General features: G+C 41.0%; 1 pseudogene; it reads left to right on the top strand.

The window, feature by feature from the left end:
- Nucleotides 1-3312: 3312 nt before the first annotated feature.
- On the top strand, nucleotides 3313-4714 carry LOC147618125 (uncharacterized; annotated as a pseudogene).
- Nucleotides 4715-8615: the final 3901 nt, after the last annotated feature.

Genomic DNA, 8615 nt, shown 5'->3' with positions numbered 1-8615 from the left:
CCTCTGGTAGAATTTGCCTACAATGCATCTTATCATCAGGGCATAGGAATGTCACCATTCAAAGCACTCTATGGGCAAGAATGCTTGTCTCCTCTAAATTTCTCTGATCCGACCATAAGAGTTGATGCATCTAGGAAAATGCTCAAAGAGATGGAGAAACAAACCAAGGCAATCCAAAAGGATATTAAAGCTGCCCAAGACTGACAAAAACATTATGCTGACACCAAGAGGTCTGAAAGGATCTTCAAGGAAGGAGACAAAGTTCTTCTACGAGTGCGACCCAAACGAAGTTCTCTATCACTTGGGAAATATAAGAAGCTCAGCCCTAGGTATTGTGGTCCCTATACAGTTATCAAGTGTCTAGGTAAAAGTGTCTATAAACTCCAACTCCCAGCCCATATCAAAGTCCACAATGTATTTCATGTAAGTTTGTTAAAACCTTATGTACCCAGTCTCGATCATATTCTTGATGAGATGAACAAGTTGTAATCCCTACTCAAGGAGTCCTTGAATTACAGCGCCCAGTAGCATCATAGATTCTAGGGAAAGGCAACTCCGAAATAGAACTCTTGTAGAACATCTAGTACAGTGGAAAGATTACCCTAAAGAGGATGCAACTTGGGAAGATGATGCTACACTCTTAAAGGATTATCCCCAATTCATGACAAGATGAGGACATCTCGATTTCTTCAAGGGGGGAAGGATGTAACATACCCATCTTCACTAATAAAGAAATGTCCATGTAATAGAGTTTTTATGGTATAAAAATCAATTATTTTATTAAATAAGTCATTTCTACTTAGAATCTTCAAATTTTGAGCCCAAATTTAGAATTTGCGTGCGATTTTATCCTAATATAGGATTTTTCAACATCCAAAACAAACACCGGATCAAGCTTATACGTAAACTTCAGTCATTTTTAGTTAAAAAGCGACAACCTTTAAGCCTTAATAAATGCACGACTGGGCATCCGATTGACAAACGGTTTGAACCCCAACGACCAGGAGAACCTCCCGGACAAAAAAAAAATTCACCTCCTGGGGCGGTCCGACACGCAAATCGAGGCCGACGCTCCAAATTTGGGGATCTCGCCCCAAAATTTAAACCGTGCACACTTACTAGGGTGCCCATACGATGACCGCACAAGAACCAAAGGATGGTCGCCCACTGTGTGGTCCACACGTACCGCTATATGGACACCCATGCTGCCCCTAACCAGATAAGGTACATGCGTACCACTCCTTTCCCTGTTAACCGACATCGTACCTTTCCCCTAGACCCATGCAGGCCACTAATCTACAGCTTTTGCCGGTACACCGTCCTTTTGTCCTTGCTTTACGTAGCGCCCGTACCTGTACCGCACCATTATATAAACCCCTGGGGTGCTCCATGGGCAACACGTATTTCTGCGTAGCCTATGCTCGTCCGTACCGTCGTCCGTCCCTGTGAAGTGTACTTGCTGTAGTACAGCCGCCCCTTGCAACCACCCCTCTCACACCCCCTCATTTGCCACTTTTCAGATAAGGCAATTTTCCTTTATCCCCCTCTTGCTAAGAGGCAGTGTCCTTAACTCTTATCCCCGCCACCCCCGGCATGTGAAGAGACTTACAGCAGCCCTCAGCCCTTCTCTCCTTTTGCAAAACGTTTTTGTATTAAGGACATCTCACAATCCCCTCCCATTTGCGTGGACTTTAGTAAGAGGTTTTTGCCTTAAGAGAGGGTTCATGTGCTGTGGTCTTTTGCTCATACGATGAGCAAACGATCTCAAAATTGAGATCCGATTAAAGCGTTTCGATCGCAACAGCGAGCCCTACAAGACGACGTCCAAGATAGCCCCTTCTCAAAAACGTCAGAATATTACCTCGGGAGAAGCGCGCAACGACAACGAGATTAGAGAAGATGCTCCCAATGCAGCTCCAACCCTCCCTTTACAAGCTCCTCAAGGAAATGGTGGTCAAGTTAGCTTGGTTATCTTTTAAAGAAGAGTTTTTTTTTATTAGTGTTAATAAATGTGTATCTTTTTCTTTTAAAATAATGACATAAAATTGTATGCAGTTACGAATTGTGTGATGCTGTATTCAATAAATTGCATTGAAATTGTTATCTTTAAAGAGTGCAAGTTTTTCTTGGCTTCGACATTAACTCCGTTCCGTGCTTGTGTAGCCAGGCGGCATCGTTAGCAAAGCCTGGGAATGGCCCAAGGTATCCCCCTCATACCATTGGGAGAATAAGGTTCGCCGATTGAGGCGAGAGATTATGATGCTGCCTAGTTCTAAGGGCCCAGGCTAATGCGGTGAATAAGCCCACCCTAGTGTGCAAACATCCCTCTGTGGGATGGGAGGATCGAGGGATGGAGCCTGAGAGGGTGACAGACCGTCGGCCAGGCGACAGGCCGACTGGCTTGAGTCCTTCGCCAACGCGGCCGACGATGAGGTGTATGGTCTCGTAGGATTTTGCCCAGCATGTAGATGGTGGAAGGCCGAATTCTAGATCATCGACGGTATAAAGAAAAAGAATAAGAGAGCCGATTTGGCTTGTATGGAATTGATTCATGTATAAACTCTTTTTTTATATAAATCTTGTTTTTGGCATTATTGTATTGTGGAAAAAGATTGTTTTAACAAACCTTGTGAAAAGGGCCTTAGTCAAGGAACATGTTTATTTATGTCAAACAGTGTGGTAGGATTATTTAGAAAATAAATCGACGCGTGAGTAGGGTGGAAAGTGGGAGGATGGAATCAGAATTGGCATTTGAGATGTGGTAGAGTCAACATCTCTCAAAGATAAGTCTAAGATGAGCAAGGTGCTCCTTCCACTTTGAGTGCATGAATAGGTCATCAATGAATATCTCTAGGATCTTTTAAAGGATATCCTTAAAGGCTGTACACATCAAGCAACTTTGGAAGGTGGCGACAACATTAGGAGAAATGTGGAGTCAATTTTGGGCCTTTTAGTTCTAGAGAGAGAGTGGCGCTCAACCAATGAGGAGGAGGCTTCCGTAAAAGAGAAATTCGGCATTTTAAAGCAAGAATTCAAGTAAATAGAGTAAAATTATGCTCAAAATGCATCTTTAAATAACATTTACTTAACTTAAAATAATAATAAAACAATACTACCGAATCTTTGCACGTATGCTAAAAGATAGTGGTAGTTATTGATAGAGAATGGTAGTTAATGATAGATAATCTCTAACTTTCTCCCCAAAACTAGCTCTGATCTTCTTCGTCTCCAACATAGTCGTTCTTTATTTTTCTAAGTCTTCTCCAAATTAAGCTCTCATCTTCTTCTTTCATGTGTCTTTTGCTACACAAAATGGCAACCTGTAGAAAGCCTCGTACTAGTATTTCAGCTATTACTGTATTCAATAGTTATAATACGGATGATGGGACATGGATACCATCTACAATTACAATCGAGAGCTGGGTACTTTTACAGAGAAGGAAGAGGAAGAGGAGAAATGCTAATGAATTTGTGGAGCCATTCAAGGGACAAGTTAAAGAGTTCAAGGTATGTGAATCGAGCTAGCATGTGACAGAGGTACTAATACAACATGTTTTCCAGCATGTAGAATTAAGGGTGAAAAAATTTCCTCCGGGTCTTCCACGATATCGTCCCAACTATGAGTAGTATCTTAGTCAAAGCTTATTTTGTTTTAAAAGTGTTTAATTGTTGTTATTATACAGTTTTTTATCCATTCAATCATGTCTCCTTATTGTTTATAAAGTGTCTAATTGTTGTTTTAAAAATGTCTAATCATTTGGTTTTATGTAGATATTTAACCATCCAATAGGATAGACTGGCAACCAGTGGAGAGTATAAGTGGGATTTTTTACGCTTTCCATGCGTATGTAGGAGAACAAATTTACAAAGGAAGAACTCATAGAGATCTTGCAAACCACGGCATATTTTTCTATGATATGCAGTACTTAGAACCAAACACGTCTTCTGGATAGGGTCGTTTGACTCCATTATCCCTCCCATTATTTGGAAGCAAAGATTGGCCACCGCCAACTTCACAAACTAGTGAAAGTTATAGGATCAGGTTGTATCACGACATACAGAAGTCTCTTAAGGCATCTGTTGCAAACAAAGAATGTCAAGCTTACTATTTTTATGCCTATCGAAGTGTTTGTTGACTTCTTCTTTGATGAAGAAATAAGAAATACTTCAACAATGTTTATTTGCAAGTCAAGTAAGGCACTGGACTTTTTGGACAATGGTTGGGATAGGAGAAAGACAGAAGGCATCATTACTGTTTTGGAGAAGAAGTCAATAGTTTGCAAGTACATTATTGGCTCTCAAAACTTCATTGTGTAACTTTTCACTACACCAAATATCATTATGTTAATGGTAACCTTGTTCCATTAGATCAAGATTTGGAGTCAGATCTCGAGAATACACCTCTAGTAATGGAGATATATTTGGAAGGGCAATTGCTTAGAATGCTGAACACACTATCTAAAACATCTCTTTCTCAAATTAGAGAAGACCTTACATATGAGGAGATTGAACAATTGCCAAAAGATTATACATTTACAATGGATACTAAAAAGGTAAACCATTTATATTTACATTCACCATTTAGTATGCTGTGCATAACATTATGTAATATAACACTAACAAAACCCCTTTTTTACAGGTGCCAAGGCAAAAAGAGAAAACAACTTTCTGCAAAGAATCTGTCTCTCATACTATTCACTTGATTAATCGTTGAATGATGACAGTATTGAGACATTGTAACTCCAAAAGAAATTGTATATATGAAAGATTTTTTTCTTACAAAACAATGTCATGTCTCTTACAAAATTAATGTTAATATTATAAATGTAAATATAAGTCTAATGATGGTGACACTAATCAGAAGAGTCAAGGGCACAGGAGCGACGTCGTGATTGAGAGGTCGACTACGCTTAGGACTAAGGGAGCCGTCAATTTTGCTCCTCTTGTAGCCTTTCCATTTCTTCCCATTGTGTTTCTTCTCTTTCCTTCTCCACCCTTGCAGCTCGACCTGCCTTCTGGAGTCCACCCACTCATCCACATGTTCTTCGACTCGTCTTTGCTGCTCCTCATCTCGCTGACGTATTCTCTCTGCAGCTTCCCTTGCAAATTCGTCCGCCCTCCTGATCTCTTCTTCTGCATGATCATGGACAGCCAAAATAATTCTTTGTACATATTTTGTCCTGAATTATTTTATGTGCAAGGGAGCATATTTGTTCAGACTTATTTCCTACACACAAAAGAAAAGCTTTGTTAGGGACATTATAGCTACTTTGGATTATGCAAGTCTACGTGTTACAAACATCACTTACATCAAGAATATCAAAAAATTTCTTTATTAAAAGATAGGCGTTTAGGGCCATCCTCCATCCATAGCTGACATCATTTGGCTGGACTGGCACCCTTATCCTACGATATGTCATGCATTGAACAAGGTTCGGCTCCATTAGGAGATGTTCCAATGCATATACAAACTTTTGAGCACATCTGAGAGGTCCAAAAACCCGCATCAGCTTATCCTACTTAAATAAATATACATGCTTGTGGAAGAGGAAAATGTCAATACTAACGCCGCCATGATATTGCTGAATAGAGTTAGCAAAATAACATGTGTTTTGCTCAATATCGTACAACAACAAACTCCACTGTTGGCTGAAAAAAACAAAGAGGACATAAGTGTTATTAAAGAAAACACATATAGATTACCAAATATTTGATGTCAATTTTAAACTTAACATGAGACTCACTCTTCATGGTAAGCCGTGAAAACAAGTCTTGCCAAGCCGAGGTTCACTGGTTCAAACCAGGACATAATGTTCAAAAATGTTGAGCTTTCATTTTGTAATGCCATGCGGAAATGAGAGGATCTAACAGTATATGTACAATTTTGGACCTCTTCTGGTAGTAATAATATACAATACCTAAAGGCAACAATAAAAAGAACAAAGAATTAGTCCACTGGTACTTACAACTCAGTCATGCATCATACTATATACATCATGCATGGTATATACTATACATACCATAGTAAAATATTGACGATGTTATCTATGATTTCGAATGCGTCATTCCTCAAAACATTTAAATCGTATGCATCCAGATGCCTGACAACTCTTTGGCCCCGAAGTGAAAAAGCCGCTCTCACCAGTGCAACAGCCTCCAAAAGTCTCAATTCTCTGATATTGTCTGCTTCAATCAGACTTAATTTCCTCTCTATCTTGTCTGCATCTTCTTCTTCCTACAACAATTTCAACTTCAGCGGAGGGCTGTGGCTGTGCTGCAGTAGCCTCCAGTTCTAGTTGTTTGTGAGGTTCTGCTTGAGGGGCATCATCACTAAAGTGTTCAAGTCTCAACCTACTCTAAGAACGGGTGTCCCTGTCGTGATTGAGGAGCACGGGAGCTCTCAGATGGCCTTGTACGAGGATGGAGGGGGGGAACTATAAGGATATGCCGCATTCGAGGATCGCTTACAAAAATAGGAACAAGCATCTAGTCGTATCTATACTGCAATCGACGAAGGGTATCAAAATCCCTCTTCGGCATTATTGTCAACCTGTGGGCATGAGTGGCGAGAAAGTAAGCATCTTCAAAAAACTCGATGATCCAGTCCTCAGTGATTTCTTGAAGACACAATAATGCAGATGATTGCCACTGCATGCCGATACTCCATTGCTCACAAATTTCCCTCACAATCCTCTAGAAAGGGAGCCTGGATATCGCAGGCTGCATGTGTCACTTAGTGCGACGAAGCTCTTGCAAAACTGCCGTATGAGCTTGATACCTCCTTGTTCTGCCTTGCGCCTCGCCTACAGTGACTCGGTAGGTCTTTCAAGCCTCTGAGCAGTTGTCTTGGTACAAGCCATCTAAACAAATAAACAAAGCATTATGATGAGAAACGCATTTAAAAAAGTCAATACCAAGCGATATAACAGAAATAGGATTCCAGAGTACATTGTATCGCTTGGTACTGACTCCATGACCCCATGACTCACAGTGGGGTCGGTACCAAGCGATATAAAGCAGACAAGATTTCCGAGGCCTTTGTATCGCTTGATACTGACCCCATGACCAACGTTATCACATTGGGGTTGGTACCAAGCAAAAAAAAAAAAGAAGACAGGATTCCGGAGGCCTTTGAATCGCTTTGGTACTGACCCCATGACTCACAGTGGGGTCGGTACCAAGTGATATAAAGCAGACAAGATCTCAGAGGTCTTTGAATCGCGCGGTATTGACCCCATGACTCACAGTGGGGTCGATACCAAGCGATATGAAGCAGACAGGATCCCGGAGGCCTTTGTTTCCCTTGGTACTGACCCCATGACTCAGTGGGGTTAGTACCAAGTGATATAAAGCAGACAGGATCCCAGAGGCTTTTATTTTGCTTGGTACTGACCCCATGACTCACAATGGGGTCGGTACCAAGCGATATAAAGCATACAGGATCCCAGAGGACTTTGTTTCTCTTGGTACTGACCGAGGACGATGGATGTAGCAGCGATGGCGTTTGGCTCTTGCTATTTTGTCGGAGACTCAGGTGAAAAAAATGAACACATGCAAGAAAGTCGATGAGTGAGCACATAGTACATACCATATTCACGCATCGTTAATGTGGCCAACCTCCTTTTAAATGTCTGCACGAGTGGTATGAGTTGATAACGCCCCAAAACTCCTCGTGTGGTACTAGTTTTTTTAAGTCCCATATCTCCCTGCTCTACTGGGAGCAGTGTTCGAGAAGGATATTTTTGAGAAACATACCCCAATTCCCATTGGACTCCTCTCAAACCAGCAAATCAAGCAATTTGGGACATACATTTTTAGAAATTTACACTATTTCATAAAGTTTCTTTGCATGCTAAAATCCTTCCAGGTTTAAGTCTTATAGGAAATCCTCAAAGCTAACCGCCTCTGTGATAAGTTGAGACACCCATTTGCATTGAGTCACCTATGTTGCCATCCCTCTGCGTCGCCATCACCATCCCTCTGCATCGCTAATGCCACATCGCCAAAGCTTTCAATATTTTCTGCAGGTATACCCATCTCTCCCTCCCTCCCTAAGGTTTCAATTGAAATCAAATTTTCTAGAGTAGTAGTGGGTTGCAAATGTGTAAACATGAAGGCCAAGTAAGTTTATAGGCCTTCAAGTTGAAGCTTAGGGCAGGCCTTAAATTTTCAGGATTGGAAGACAGACTATTTCAGCTTACAACTAAAATCCAAAATATCCAAATCTCAGGCCTAAAATGCAAAATACAACTAAAATCCAAAATATCCAAATGCCTTAAATTTTCAGGCCGCCTGGAAGAAAGACACAGGGGACTTGCATGTGTATATTTCAATCTCCTTATCGTCGCAGCAGGTACTGACCCCATGTATAATAAGCGCGCATGTTCTAATTGACTGAAATGTTTTTTTAGGCATGTCTTCAAAAGAGTTGGACATTGTCTATGAATCGGATGACGAGGCAGAAGAGTCTTGTGTAGAAAAGTTGTTTATGTTCTTGTACAATGCACAAGCCCACGAGCGTATCCCGGGAGTTGTCTTCAATGTTCAACAAGGAACTTTCTCTTGAGAACGTCATTAATTCTTGTAAGATTGTTCTCGGTGACCGTGAGCAGAAG

The sequence above is a fragment of the Cibotium barometz genome, chromosome 35, assembly GCF_041138505.1.
Source record: "Cibotium barometz isolate CiBa-2024 chromosome 35, ASM4113850v1, whole genome shotgun sequence".
Classification (NCBI taxonomy): domain Eukaryota; kingdom Viridiplantae; phylum Streptophyta; class Polypodiopsida; order Cyatheales; family Cibotiaceae; genus Cibotium; species Cibotium barometz.
This window is presented reverse-complemented; position numbering and strand designations above follow the sequence as displayed.